The following is a 15,863-nucleotide window of genomic DNA, read 5'->3' on the forward strand; positions in this document are numbered from 1 at the left end:
CACATGGCACCCCCAATCTCACATGGTTACACTGCATCCAGGGCAGCTGCCCCTCCTGCCCATCCCTAGTCCCAGCTCGGGGTGCATCTGGAAGAGTGTAAATGTAGGAGCAGAACTGTGAGACAGCTCTTATAACAACAAGTGCCTATACAAGTACCTTTATTTGTATTTTATTATAAAATCTTCAGATCAAATAGGATCACAAACAACTTTTTAAAATAAACATGTTAAAAGCTTATATGAAATTTTAGTGATTGGGTTTAGATACACTTTAAATCTCTTCCAGATCTCCATAGCTATCTTAAAGTTTGCCAGGACTGTAACAAGCCACAATCACCATTTCAGCTGAGTTCCACAGTAAATATTAATTTGAAGAACTGGTTGGAGGTGCCAGACACAGTAATGTTATTGAAAGCTCTCTAGGGATGTATAGCAATATATAAATGATGTATTAAACGGGGGGGGTAAACATGAAATAAGTCTAGAACAATTATTTAAAATCCTGCTATATTTATAATGTGATATCTTATTTGTAAATCACTCACACTTTCCACACTCTTATAAACATGTGAACATGTTATATATGAAATCTTGTTGGTGCCTCGCCTCACAGTGTATATTGATGCCAATTTGATCCCCTATATGACCCTGTGGAGCAACGCGTAGGGGGTGGGGCCTGATGTCATGCTGCTCGAGTGCAGGATACCAAGAATTTGTAGTAACTGTACACTGGAGAACTATACTGGCGGTTTTGGTAAATATACTGCTATCAATAATATGCGAGTACAGTATGGTGCACTTTGAGCACCAATAGCATGTGACATATTTACCTGGAAGTGTTTATTAGAACTAAAGAGTTGTGTTCTTTTTTTAGGATAAAGCACTATTGTTTTTTTTATATTTATATCTACATGGCAGAGCGGAGGTACGAGTAGCAGAAGGAGGGAGCATCTGTGCAGTTGGCAACTCTTCCCCCTCAATTTCTCTCCATCAGTCACCTAATGTTACCCCAACAGACATCCTCCTTATTAACTGATGATACCATTGGTTGTTAGGATACCAGTGTCTAGAACAGCTTTTCTCAACCTTTTCAACACAGAGAAACCCTTGAAATAAGTTTCCCGGTCTTGTGGAACCCTTGCTAAAAATTAAAAATCTACAACGCATGACACATTAGTGTGACAGTCAGTGGGAAGAATGCTCCTTACTCTTGTCACCATTGGGAAGAATTACCCCCTTACAGATATCTAAAAGGCACAATGGTGTCATTGTGCACTTTTCTGAGAGGCAGAAATTGCCCATTTCTCAAAGAACCCCTAGCAACCTCTGGAGGAACCCTAGTTGAGAAACCCTGGTCTGGGAAGTCGTAATGGTGCATAATGAAAACCCGTGGCTTTGTGTAACTTAAAGGCAGGCTTGAATCACTTGCAGGCTTGTTGATTCACTTGCTGGCTTGTATACAATTTTTGATCAATTTTTTGTCATTTTGCCAAGGCACCCCTGAAATAACGTCAAGGCACCCCGTGGTGCCTGGGCACCCTGGTTGAAAAAGACTGCCCTAGAGATTGGACAATATCTACTTGTGGTTTTCAGGAATTATCCAAGGTTCCTAATAGGTAGAAGCTTCAAGAGGGGGAAGCTGGGCATACCTACATTGATTCTGGGAGAATCTGTTAATCTATCAGATTCCCCCATTCATGCTATACAGCATATGGATGGAGGAATCTCCCACTGCAGCTGTTGTATTCTGACAGCCATAGCCAGCACTTGTCAGCACTGAGGATGAGCTCAGACATGTTCAGATCCTAATCCAAGCCCACCCGAGCGAGCCCACCAGGAGGCCATTACTATACTGGGCCAATGGTAAGTGGTTGAGACATTCCCTGTTACACAGAGAGTTCTAATAGATGATATTTTGTAAATAAAACCTAAAATATATTTTTTTGCTATATGTAGATTGTCTGTTGATGAGGGAAGGGAGGGGACCAAAATGTGTATTTAAAATGCTTACCAGATTTACACTGTAATTATTTATTTTAAAAAAGAATAAAAGCACAAGAAATACATATATTGATAAAAAAATGAATACCATCATTTTATATTTGCTTTTCTTAGTATTACAATACATTTTACTATGCCAAAAGTAATAGAAAAAAAGCATACTCCATTATTTTAGGCCTGGTTCTTTGAGAGCACAAGTCGCATGAAATTTCAAATTCAATGTTTCCCTATGTAGCAGGGTTTCCAGGCCTATGGCCTGATGTGGGTCTGCCATTAGTACCGGTAATCCCTCCAGCCTATGTGAGCTGTGACCCTGGGTGTGACAACTGAAGCAGCGACAACTCCGGCATCTTTTTTAGTGGTTTTTTATTGGAATTAGGGGATGGGAGAATGGAATGAGTGGGATACCCCTTGCGGCTAAAACGAATTACAATTGGAACTTTTACTCCTGAAATGCCCATTGGCGCTTCCGTAACGCTAGCCGGCGCCAGTCAACGCTCACTGACACTAAGAGAAAATTATCTTTTTTCTGGTTCTGGTCCAGAACCAGAAAAAAGATAATTTTTCTTACAATTTTTAGTAGCGCAGGGATGGGGTTCCGCTCCTTTCACACCTGGGCGTTTTTGTTACAGGCGTTAATTGGGCATTTTTTGGGCGTCTTTGGAGGCAGGCATGACATCTGAACTTCTGTATAGGGGTATATATACACACACACACACATACACACATATAGGTGTGAAAGGAGCGGAACCCCATCCCTGCGCTACTGAAATTATTTCAGTAGCGCAGGGATGGGGTTCTGCTCCTTTAACACATATATGTGTGTATGTGTATATGTGTATATATATATATATACCCCTATACTGCAGTTCAGATGGCCTTCCATGTCTCCAAAGACGCCCAAAAAATGCCCAATAAACGCCTTCAACAAAAACGCCCAGGTGTGAAAGGAGCGGAGCCCCAACCCTGCGCTACTGAAATTCTAAGAAAAATTATCTTTTTTTTCTGGCGGTCACCCTGACATGGAAGAGTTCTGTCACCCTGGCATAGCAGAGTCAGTTCCCCCTACACTACGGTCACCCTGACACTTAACACTTTCCCTACAGAAACTAGATTATTGAAACTAACTATAGTGGTATATAGTACCCTAACTACACTGCATATCCCTTTCCTCACACTAATAATTGCAAAATGACACTGGAGAAGCAGAAATGCTTCCACTCTATTCCACAGCCTCTGTAATACAGTGCTAGAGATTTGGCAGGGCTATGTTATATACTGGGGGGCGTATTCACTCCTGATTGGCCTCTGGACCCCCTAGTCACTCCAATCTGCTTTTACTGATGTTTCTGGGCCAATCACGGGCTTTTAAAGCCCAGTTCCTGTCCCATTGCATTTTGGGCGGTTTTGGTGGCCGAATTCCGAACTTTTACCGCAAAAAGTTCGGAATTCGGCCGAATTTCGAACAGCCAATGTTCGGGTCGAACCGATGGTCGACCAGAACCGCTCGATCATCCCTAGTCAAAATAAGCTGGATAATGAGAAGCTGATTCGGCTGGTCTGGGCTAGTCCATAGCTGTATGATACCAAAGATGACAACTATAAGGACCGGTCCAAGAAGGAGAGGACCTGGACTTAAATCTGTCAAATTTATCATGAAGACTGGGATTATTTTTCAGACAGTGTGTGATGAAAAATGTAAGTTTTTCTTTACATTTTTCAAACTCTTTGCTGTGTGTGTGTTGCAATGTTAGCAATAAAAAAAATATGGGGAAAAAAAAAAGGTGTGGGGTCCCCTCCAAATCCCTACCAGACCCCTAGGCCTGGTAGGGATTTTGAGGGCAAACCCCATGCCAACATTCTTTTTTATAAAACGGCGTGAGGTCCCCCTCCCAAAATCCATACCAGAACCTTTATTCGAGCACGCAGCCCGGCAGGTAAGCGGGGGGGGGGGGGCGAGCGAGCGACCCCCCCCTTCTGAACAATACCAGGCCATATGCCCTCAACATAGGGGTGGTGCTTTTGGGCAGGGAGGCTCCGCCCCAAGCAGCTTGTCCCCATGTTGATGAGGACAAGGAAATTTTCCCCGCAACCATGGACTTTGGTTGTGGGGTTCTGTGGGCGGAGAGCTTATCAGAATCTGGAACCTCCTTTAACAAATCAGATCCCACCCCTCTCCCATGAAAATAAGTACATAGAAGCCCTACTCTTTCACCCCCCCCAAATAAAACAGTGTAAAAAAACATAAGGCAGTTTTAGACAAGTCCTTAATTAAAAATGTATAATGTACCATGTGGTAGCTCCAACATCAATTACGATAGTCGCCACCGACCTGATTAAAAAAAATGATGGGCCTGTGATGTCATGAGGCGGTGGGGTCTCCAGTTGATGTCACCTGATGGCCATGCCCTGTAGTTAGAAAGGACTGTCAAACTCCGGAGATGCCAGAACAGCAGGAGCCTTCGTTGGGGTAGGAGCTTTTTTTTTTTTTTTTTCAAGTTGGCGGGTGGCCATCGTGATTGTCATTGGAGCTATTATGGGGACATTTGGAATTTTTAATAAAGGACTGTTTTTTAAAAAAGCTGCCTCATGTTTTTTTTACACTACACTTTTTTTTTGTTTGGGTGAGTGGGTAGGGGTACTATGTACCCCATACTCTTTCACATAGAGGGAGTGGGATCTGGGGCCCCTTTCTTAAAGCCTTAAGTTCCCCCCCAGCCGCAGACTCCCTACAACCACCTCCTAAGGTTGTGGGAAAGAGGCCCTTGTCCCCATCAACATTACCACCACTATGTTAAGGGCATGTGGCCTGGTATGTTTCAGGATGGGGGGATCCCACGGAATGCATGCTCGGATCTGATATGGATTTTGGGGACTCTACATAATTTTTTTTATTTTATTTGGCGTGGATTTCCCCTTGAAATCCATATCAGACCAAAGTAACTGGTATGGATTGGGAGGGACCCCACACCAATTTTTTGAAAATGTTGGTGTGGGGTTCCCCTTAAAATCTGTACCAGACCAAAAAGAGCATGAGATGGATTGGGGGGGGGGGGCCACACTGTTTTTTTTTTTTTTTCAGACCAAATTCAAAATCACACATGCTCTCACCTAGTTTTGGACATGCATGCAAAAATGAGGAACCTGTCCTCATGTGCACGGAGGTCATCGTGACCCAGAACTGTCCTCTTTGTTCTCTGTTTGCAATGATGGGATGGACTCAATATCAATGCCTCCTCTTCCTACTCCTCTCTTCCTCCTGTTGTGCTTCCATCAACAGTGACACACCTGATGAAGGCTGACACTGCATATGCCAAAGGGGACACAATGACTGGCCAACACACAGGAAAAAGAAAGAGGCATTACAGCAGCAAGAAAATAATTTATGTTACAACCGGTATTGTTTTGATTGGTCAAAGGACAAGCCACACTCATTTCAAAGTCGAGTCAAAATCGGATCCAGTTCATTAAAGTCACATGGAAGTTGGATCAATGTCGGACCAAAGTTGCAGGTCAAAGTCGGATCGACAGTCGCATGACTTTCAAGTTAAAGCAGTGTGAACCAGGGCTCACCCAGTAAAAGAGCATGTACTGTGTTCTGTGTGAATATGCCAAAAAACAAATGAAAATAGGTAGGGATCAACCGGTTATCGACAAAGCCGATATATCGAGGGCCGATATGCACTTTCCACGACATATCGGAATCGGCTCCAGAGGTTACCGATATTGCCGATATTTCGGGAAAGTACTTGTACCGGAGTAATGCTTGCAGCTAAAGGCATCACCCCTGTACCGGCGTCCATAGCTGAGAAGCCTCTCAGCTGTCAATACAAGGAGCGGGAGGGGACCCCCCCCCCTCCCGGGTCTCTCGTCCCATCGGCTCCATGCAAAAACCCGGGAGTGATGTCATGACATCACTTCCGGAATTCCTGGGTACTGGTGCCAGATTCAAAAAAATTACAGCATTCAAAACAGCCAAACTTGGCATTTTGGATGCTTTTAAGTGCAGAGGAGGGGTTTGGGGTCTTTTAGACCCCCAGATCCCTCCACAAGAGTACCTGTAAAGTAAAAAAAAAATAAAAAAAATTAAATGTACGAAAATATCGGCTGATGTCGGCCGATACCGATACGCGATGACCAAAATATCGGTATCGGTATCAGCAATGAAAAAACGATATCGGTCGATCACTAAAAATAGGCTATTCTATAACCTATGCTGTTCCAATGTTAAACTTTGATTGTAAATGGAAAAAAACACATTTGGCTAATAGCTAAAGCTATGTATTGTTGGAAATTCCTAGGATATTTTGCCCCATCTAGTGGCCAAATGCAGTATTTTTTTTAAATTTTAAATCAACTTAATTTTCATAATAGAATATAGCTTATTTATTTTTTTGCTCACGTTGCACAGAATGAATGTATATGTATTTTCACTAGGTGAATGCCTAAGCAAATTCTTTATAAATCAACCTCTAAGTGTTTTATCTAAGCATTCCCAGTTTGTTCAGTGCATATCATTTTAACAATGTAGATATCTGAACTGAAGCAAAAATCTAAAATAAGTAAAAACTTTGGACTTATAAGCCCCATCCACACAAAATTCCTGGATAGAGTTTACATTTATGTCCTGCGATGTCTGTGTCCATACTTTGCAGACAACTATTAAAGTAGTAGAAAACAGAATTAGAAGAACTATCATAACAGCATAAAATACATAATACATCTTCTAACAGCCAGGGAAAGGTAAGCCCAGTAACAAGTGAAGCTAAATCAGAGTTTTTTTTTTTTTTTCCGCTTTGGTCTTTAAAGTATATTGAGGATTAAATAAATTGGTGTATGTTTGTTTTTATATTGCAATATGCATATAAGGGCAATGCATCCAAAGCATATATTGTTTTAATAATTTTAGTTCCAGGCACTTACTGCTTACTGTTCTGCTTCTAATAAGTCAGAAGATTTCCTGATTGATTTAAACCGATCTTCTGAAATGTACACATACAAGTAGAGTCACCTGGGAGACAATTCTACAGAACCTTAATGTAGATATCTGAATTATGCAATTTGGTAAGTAAGCTATTTCAATCCCCTAATTACAAAAATAAAATGTGATTTAAAAAAAAAATAATATTAATATACTATAGCTACATTAATAGATTTAAATATTCAGCTAGTGTTGTGGAGATTCTTTTTTCTAATTAGAATTATGGTCAAGTAATGCCACCTTGTGGCACTTTTATGCCTTTACACCAACTTGTTCAGAGACATAAAATTAGTGTTTGTCTTATAGTAAATATGAGTTGAATAATGTATTGCCTTTGACACACAGTAGAAAAGCATATTCTGTCAATGAGCATATAAACTAGACTGGGATCACCGCCTCGGCATGCATTCCAACGGCCGGACATGTTGTCACAGGATGTCACCGTCCCCGCTCCAGTGAAGCGGGGATGTCCAGTGACAACATTTCCAACCATTGGAACACATGCCAAGGCAGTGATCCCGGTCTAGTTTATATGCTTATGCTCATTGTACACCTATATTTGTGCAACTTACTGTTTATTTAATTTAAAAAATGTTAAAAAGCATCACGCTATGGAGATCTCTTCTATGATTTTTATGGTTTGAACACATAACAATAATCCGGCCAACATAGTGGAGGAGTGGAGGAAGAAAGGAGAAGGGCCATCTATACCAGGACATTCTGGGACAATATCCAAATGCTACTTTGACTTCAGGAGTCAACAGCTGTTGGTGAGTGGGGACACACAGGAGGAGAGCACAGCACTGTGGATCCAGCTCTTGTAAATGATATTGCACCATTTCACTTTGAATTGCACTTATTGTTCATTTATAGGTTGTATAGACTATTTGTTTATGGACTGTTATTGAATGTATAAGAGATCACAGTGAAAAGCACTGTGTTGTTCTGAAATTGTAAAAAAAAAAAAAAAACCTATTGTAATGGTGGATAAAACATACAGTATATAGTTGCTTAGTAAATTATAAGCTACAAAATGATTTAAAGGGTAACGCCACTTTCATGGGGAAAAAAAATAAAAATCGCAAATAAAGAAAAAACAATATAGTGTATACAATTGCGACACAGATCATATTGTAATTGAATGTTATTAAAAATTACCTTTCCTTTTCAATCTGCAGCCATTGTAATTTTCTAAAAATGCAATGCAATATGGCTGCCTGGAGCTGTTCTGTACACAGAATGTGTACTGACCACACCCCAGAAACATAATTTCCTGCTTGTGTGATTGGCTCACCTATTTTCACAGAAGTCTGCATAAGATGGTAGTCAGATTTCTGGCATCCCCTGCAAGAAAAATGTCATTTTTGGTGAAATACTCCCAATAGGAAAACATCTAAAGGGATGCAGGCCCAGCAGCTTCCCTCATTAGAGCCCTGCAGCTGCCACAGCTTATAGATAATTATGAAACCCCTCCCATTTGACCCACTCAGAAGAGAGGCACAGAGGAACAAACAGTGATTTCTTTAGTATAACAAAAGGTAGGAATCTGCAACAAAGTTTGTTAAAATCCTTGTAATGTACATTGATCATCCAGAGGGATAACTTAATTGAGCTTCATAGCCAGCATGTCAACCTGTTGCAGTTCCCTTCTGTTGGTTTGTTGTCTAGCCAGTTCAACCTAGGGGGGCCTACAGACAAAAGTAAATAATGGTGTTGGGTAAAAAAGTCCGGTTATACCTCTCCAGCTCTGCACTCTTTAGCCTGTAAACCTTTGTTAGGCAACTATCACTCAAACTTCACAACTGAGTTGTAGAGGGCCCAGGATCTGTATTTGCAGGTCAAGTCCAATGGAAGACCACACCAAACACCCACCTCAACTAACATAGGTGTTGGGTATAAGGTGCTTGATCCAGGCATGGGACTTGTCACCACTGCCAGGCTGTCTGACCCATTTTTTCTTGACCACCACATGTCCCTTGACCAAGCAAGTGTTTACACATTCTGCTAACTCACCAGGTTTTACCTAAATGCCCATGCCTGAGATAACTACTGCTTCTCCCAAAGAGATCTCCACCTGCTGCTGACTTTCCTATAGAGAACTTTTCAGGGTTATTGCTCGGATTGTAAAGGACCTGGGGCTGCTTTGGGCACCTTAAGGAGAGCAGTATTGTGGCACGGTGGAAAAAAAAACACATTTTAGGAATTTCCTAGAATACATAGCCTCATCAGGTGGCCAAATGCAGTATTTTTTGTTTTAAAGTAGTTGTAAACCGCAAGGCAAAGGCATAATGTGCTTGTATGCATCACATACTAGCACATTACATTACACTTACCTGAAAAACGAAGCCTTCCAGCGATGCAATGTCATTGCTGGAGACAGCTTCCATCTTCATAGTTCATATTCCTATAGCACACCTTCCTGGTTTGTAGGCACTTGTGTACTGGGTGCTGAAGCGATCACCAGCTGGCCACTGGATCGGTTACAAGTAGATACATATTCACCAGCACACCAAGGATCTTGCAAAAACAGTCCACAAACTTTATTCCAGAGAAGATCACATCAAAAAAATACAGTACAACGCTTTCGGAGCCGCGCAGGATCCCACATGCCTGACAAAGGGGTCCTGCGCGGCTCCGAAACGTTGCACTATATTTTTTTGATGTGATCTTCTCTGGAATAAAGTTTTTGGACTGCTTTTGCAAGATCCTTGGTGTGCTGGCGAATATGTATCTACTAGCTTCCATCTTCACCCGTCTTGCTTCCAGGTTTGCAAACTCTGGCTCTGTTACTGGCCAGAGCCATGATAACGTCACTCCTGCGCGTGCCCCCAGAAGCCGCTGGTAATGGCACAGGCCTCTGCAGGAACGGCACGGTTGATTGGGTCCTCTATTCTTTTTTTCCAAAATATCAGGAATGGGTCCTCTATTCTATGTCTCTACTCAATGAATTACCTCAGCCACTCTGACAAACCTGGTTGAATGAAAACTGCTGCAATTTTATTTTAGGAAAACCCAGTATGGATACCTTCCACTTGACTGTGAGTTAGTACCAGGAAATAGATGCAAGACCATTTATTGGTAAATTAACTCAATGTATTGGTATGGGTTGGAGCAAATAGTAGTTTGAGCATAAATTAGCCTACAGAAGGTAGGTTCAGACAAAGTCTGCTAGGCAGTATTCTCACTATGCAATAGTTACTATTGAATTGAATAGTAACTTAGATTAGAGTTCTGTACCACTAGACTGAAATCAACTCATAAATAAGCAAAGTCAGCAATAAACTGCGTAACGTCAGCAATAAACTGTGCATATAAGCATTAACTGCAATGTTAATAATACTATAAATGGTCTAGAGCGCTCCGTAGAAGAATATCTAGGATATGGTGGAATGTCTCCTGGAAGGTACTTCGCAGTTATAACAATGGGTAAAAGTCTCTGTGTAGCAGCTGTAAAAAGGTAGATTTTATTCCTAACTCTTCAGCCGGGTAGCGCTGGGACCCAATTGTACCATTGGTGCACATGATAACAATCCCAGTCAAACTTGCAGGCAGCAATATGGCTAGTAGATGGCTGTATATTCCTAAAGGGCTCAGTCTCTAGCAGCAGATAGTAATTTCACGCAACAGCAGCTCAGCAGTCCAAGTAATATTGCAGCTCACCATCTGGTCACACACATTGATTACTCCATGCTCTGCTCTGCACTCAGGTAGCTCTGTTTATTGGCACCCCTGAGCAGAACTCTGGATCCCATTCAGGCTGCTGATATGCAACGATGATAATGCAATCTCTCTCTCTTTGGAATGTAGTCAAAAGCTTTTGATCGCCACATTTCCCACAATGCATTGCTTCTTGATTCAGTCTATTGAACTCCTTAATAGCAGTTCAGCACTGCAGGGCAGCAGCTACAGAGAGCATCTGCAGCCAGTGTTTCTCTCACTCCCAAGCACCTGGCTACACAGGATGAGATATATACTATGAGGTATATATCCTCGCGCCTCTGGAAGGTATGGGATATAATAAATAAATAAATAAATAGAATAATTTAAATGTTAATTTTAGTGTAAAAGTGATAAACGTTGAAGAGCAGCTGCTATAGTTTTAAAAGGACAGAGAGTGTACCCCCTAAGGGGTTAATATAGCGCTTGCTGATTTCTTGTTCACACACCTGTATGGTGAGTGATTCTGTGAGGGAATATTTCTATTCCTTAAAGGTGATGGCAGGTGTAATAAAGTGCATATGCTAAATAAATAAAACTCAAATATATGTGCAAACAAGAAGGGTTAATAGATTACTTATGTGTACCACAAAAAGGCAGTGTGATATCAAAATATATGTGCATAAAAATTAAATAGAGGTAAATGACAGATTTTAATTAAATTAAGTATGTGTGCAAACCGAGATATTACCAAGTAAAAGTGCAACACTAAAAAAACTGAAATGATGACAAATGAGTATGTGCAACACTATAGGTAAGATTAACAAAAGTCTGTGCAGTGAAAGTCCAAAGTAAGATGTTCTTGTGCAAAAATGTTCTTATTCATATGACTCCAATAGTTGAGATTGCTGGCAAAACGGCAACTTCTTAAGTAAGGGGTGCAAACTCACCGGACTCATACGGCACCAAGACCTTCCGAGCTTGTGGCTTTAACAAAACCTCAGGTAACTGCTGGCTCTCTATGATCCTCGAATCCTATGATTGGGAAACCGATCCTCAGAGTCAAAAATAGAGGGGAGAATAAAGATGCTCCAATGGTGCAGTACCGTTAAAAATAATAGTTTTTATTGCCACATCGATTAAAACACAAGTAAAATAGAAATAAAATAAACAACACGTCCGCTCTGGGTAAAAATGCCTGGGAATGAGGAATGGCGATTGCCGGTTTGCGTCCCACCAGGCTACCCGGCAGCGTGCGGCGTGCGTTCCACCTGACGCGCGTTTCGTCAGAGCGTGATGACGTCTCTAGAGTTTTATTTATTTAGCATATGCACTTTATTACAACTGCCATCACCTTTAAGGAATAGAAATATTCCCTCACAGAATCACTCACCATACAGGTGTGTGAACAAGAAGCCTGGCTACACAAGCACAAATCCTCTTACGCAGGAGTCTGTTGTGCTGGGCATAGGAATGCATACAACAGTACATAAGTGCAGGGGTATAGGAATATTTATGGTACAGCAATACTCCCCCCACTTTCCCTCTTTACAAAAATGCTCTCCCCCATTTGATTTGATTTGAAAGCTGGAAATCAATTAAAATCCCCCCCAATCTTCCAAGCCAAATTTCACCTCCCAAACAAAAATTCTAAATTTGTGCACCATTGGAAATCTCTCCTCCAACCGTGCAAAACCCCCACCCAGAAAAATTCTCTCCTCCCCAAATCCCCAACCTAGCACAAATCCTCTCCCTCAATCTCCCCTTTCCTAGCAAAAATCCCCCCCAATCCTTCCATTCTAGCACAAATCCTCTCACCCCTTTCCCGCCCTCCTAGCACAAATGCTCTTCCCTTATTACTCCCATCCTAGCACAAATCCCCCCCCCCAATGCTGCTCATAGCACTAATCATCTTTCCCCCAATCCCCCTTTCCTAGCATAAATCCTCCCTCCCCCACCTAGCATAAATCTTCCTCCCTAAACCCCCTGTCCTATCACAAATCCTCCTCAAACCCCCAACCCTAGCACAAATCCTCACCTTCCCAAATCCCTCTTTATACCCCCCCCCCAATCCCCCTTCTTGCACAAATTAGCTTAAATAAATCCTAACACAAATCCCCCCTCCTAGCAACAATCCCCCCAACCCACTAAATCTCCCCTCCCAGCACAGATTTGCTCCCCCTCCCCACCAAATTCTATCTCTCAGCACAAATACTCCCCCCCCCCCCCCATGCTCTCTCCTAGTACACATTTTTTCTATCCTCCCCAGTCTTCCCTCCTAGCACAACATGCCCTTCTCACCATCACCATAAACACATACACAAGCCAAATTTTCCCCACCCAGCAGAAATCAACTACCATCTCAAATCTCCACTTGCAAACCTAATCCTCCCATCAACCAATACACTCTTTCTTCCCTGAACTTACAGATGTCAATTACAGCATGGCATGGGAGATGTTCTTCCTCCCAGGCTCCCCTTTGTGTTGTGTCATGTGACACTAGAGAGCTGACCTAGGTGCTCTGCATACATAGTCTATGTTGGGGGGTTCTCTCTTTCCTAATGGGGAGCCACATGTCATACCTAAAACACAGCACATGCTGTCTCAAAATGGTCACCAGAAGCCCGATGCAGAGAACACATTTGTCCTATTCTGGGCGCTCTCTGTCATGTTGTACTAAAGAGAGAAACTTTCTCTACAAACAATTACTGTACACCCAAAGTTACACACATAAGGAAAAGATGGGACAGGCAGAAGTGTGAATTTCACTCAAGATGTCCATGCACTACACAATTAGATTGTACACTCACTGTGCAGTCTTCTTTAGAATTGCCAAAACTATGCAATATAAAAAAATACCTAAACTAATCATTCAATATTTAACCAGGCAGGCAGACCCTTGTACTGCATAGTTTTTGGTAGATCTAAAGGTTTTTGTACAATCAGATTGTAGTGTACATGGCCGCCTTAAGGGAATAACAATGAGAAACTAAAATTCTTCTAGAAACCTACAGCAGGCAATACTTTTACTGGTAGTATCTCCAGGTACAAAACTTTATACTACATTTACAAAAAAGAAATTGCTCTGTATACAGTGAGGCATAACGCCAAACATACTGTAAACTAGATTTTACATACATTTTAATCGCTCAGTAGTTTGTTTTTTGCATTATGGGAGAAGAACTTCCCTTCACTTCTCCTGCCTCTGCAGCCTATGAGAGAGGACCCGGCCTATGAGAGCAGACCCGGCGTCTCCAATGTTGCCTCCCACAATTAATGTTCACATCCTGAAGAGGAAAAGTGTAAAAAGTGAATAAAGACGTAACAAGAGTTTTTGCCAATTCATTTATTAAAAAAAAAAATGTCCCTTGGTGTAGGTCCATCGTCAATTACAATGCCCAACCCAACGCCAGACCCGGAAAAAAAAAAAACTCCAGTCTCATCGAAGGCTTCCACCGTCTTCCTGCTTTGCTGTCTACCATTTGTTAACCTCTTGCCGACCACCCTACGTACTATTACTGTGGGGCAGTGGCCTCTCTGCACAGAATCGCATATCTGTACACGATCCTACACTTCCAGGTCTACCGGCGACCCACTTCCGATGTGATTAGACACAGTGGGAGCCAATCAGTGGGTCCAGTGGATTCGATGTCCACTGGCACCCAGCAATAATTGGGGAGAGAAGCAGAACAACAGTTTGCCTATGTAAACAAGGCAAATTGCCATTGTGTGAGAAGTGAAGGTACTGATCCTGAAAAAACAAAGGCCAAATGGGCTACTAATGGGGTATGAGACGTGTGGGGTATAGATATAAAGTATAAGTATAAATCCAAATAAATAAACAGGTGGATAATCCGTAGGAAAAGCAGCTAATTGTGTAGTGTCACCACAACTGAATACGTGAGAGGAAATATGAATCGGCGCTATTTCCTGAGTGAGCAAAGGCCCACTGATGTAAATAAAATTCCTATGTGTTCAAAAAATGAAATCCTCCTTAAACTGTGTAGGCAATCATATAACACAAAATTATATATCTCAAATAAAGTGATTAGGTGCAAAGTCGGTGCAAATCCAGAGGGTGAAGAAAGTGTCAGTGCAATACTGGATACAATTTTGAATTTCCCAAAAAACATGTGCGATCCAAATTAGACATAAACATATAATAAAATATTTTGCACTAAGTAGATAATCAATCATAGAATATAATCAATCATAAAAAAGTGTCCATGTGCCCAGAGCAAAAGGAAAAATAATATAATATATTGCACTAGAAATGCGATAAAGTGTCCATGTGCATGGTGCAAAATAATAGATGAATCAAAAAGGTGCTCCAGATGTATAAAACTTGGGAATCTTCAATTTCCACCAGGTGTGTCAATATACAAGTGTATCCCAAGACAACTAAATCCAAAAATGAGTGAAGTTGCCTCTCACCTCCAGCAACACTCAAAAGAGCGTTGTTTAATAAGTAGACTGTGCTGGATACTCCTCTCTGTAGGGACTGGTGGGGCCTAATCCTCAATCACCCGCTTATAAGTAAGGACTGGCTCAGCCACTTGTTGTCACACCACTTCCAGGGGCTCATGGAGCAACTTCCTTCATATTCCCCTCATGGTAAGGATACAAATGGGTACAACCTCATGGTGCCGTATATAACAGACTTTATTTAAATAAAACGAGTATACACTTACAGTTCACTAAGGATTAGCAGGTAAAAACACCACAAATCGCGGTAGAATCAATGCTACCGGTCACGGCTGTAAACCGAAAGTGACGTCACCCGACTCCTCCCGATGTGTTGCGTCACTACAACGTGACTTTTTCAGGGGTAAAGCAGCTGGGTGACAGTCTTCAGGTTAAGTAACAAAGCGGTTGCCAAGGGAACCATTGAGTCTAATTAAGCCTGAATGGACCTAAATGAGCAACATGGAGTAATGAGTACATCCAAGTGATAAATAATATGCTCTAATCCAAATTCTGAGGTCCAATGAAGGGTTCTCTTTCTTGGGGATCAAAACAACAGCCCAGTGTATTGAATCAATCATGAATTAATAAAATGTAGATACAAATAGAAAAATAATTAAAATCAAAATAAAACAGCATGATGAACACATAATGAAATTCATAAAAATAGAGAAATCAAATGCAAATAAATCAATTAGTTGAGATAAGTGTAATGATAATATGATGACTGTATCAAAGATACAAAATAAGATAATAAGAT

This window comes from Pelophylax lessonae (genome assembly GCF_965119305.1).
Source record: "Pelophylax lessonae genome assembly, chromosome: 1".
Classification (NCBI taxonomy): domain Eukaryota; kingdom Metazoa; phylum Chordata; class Amphibia; order Anura; family Ranidae; genus Pelophylax; species Pelophylax lessonae.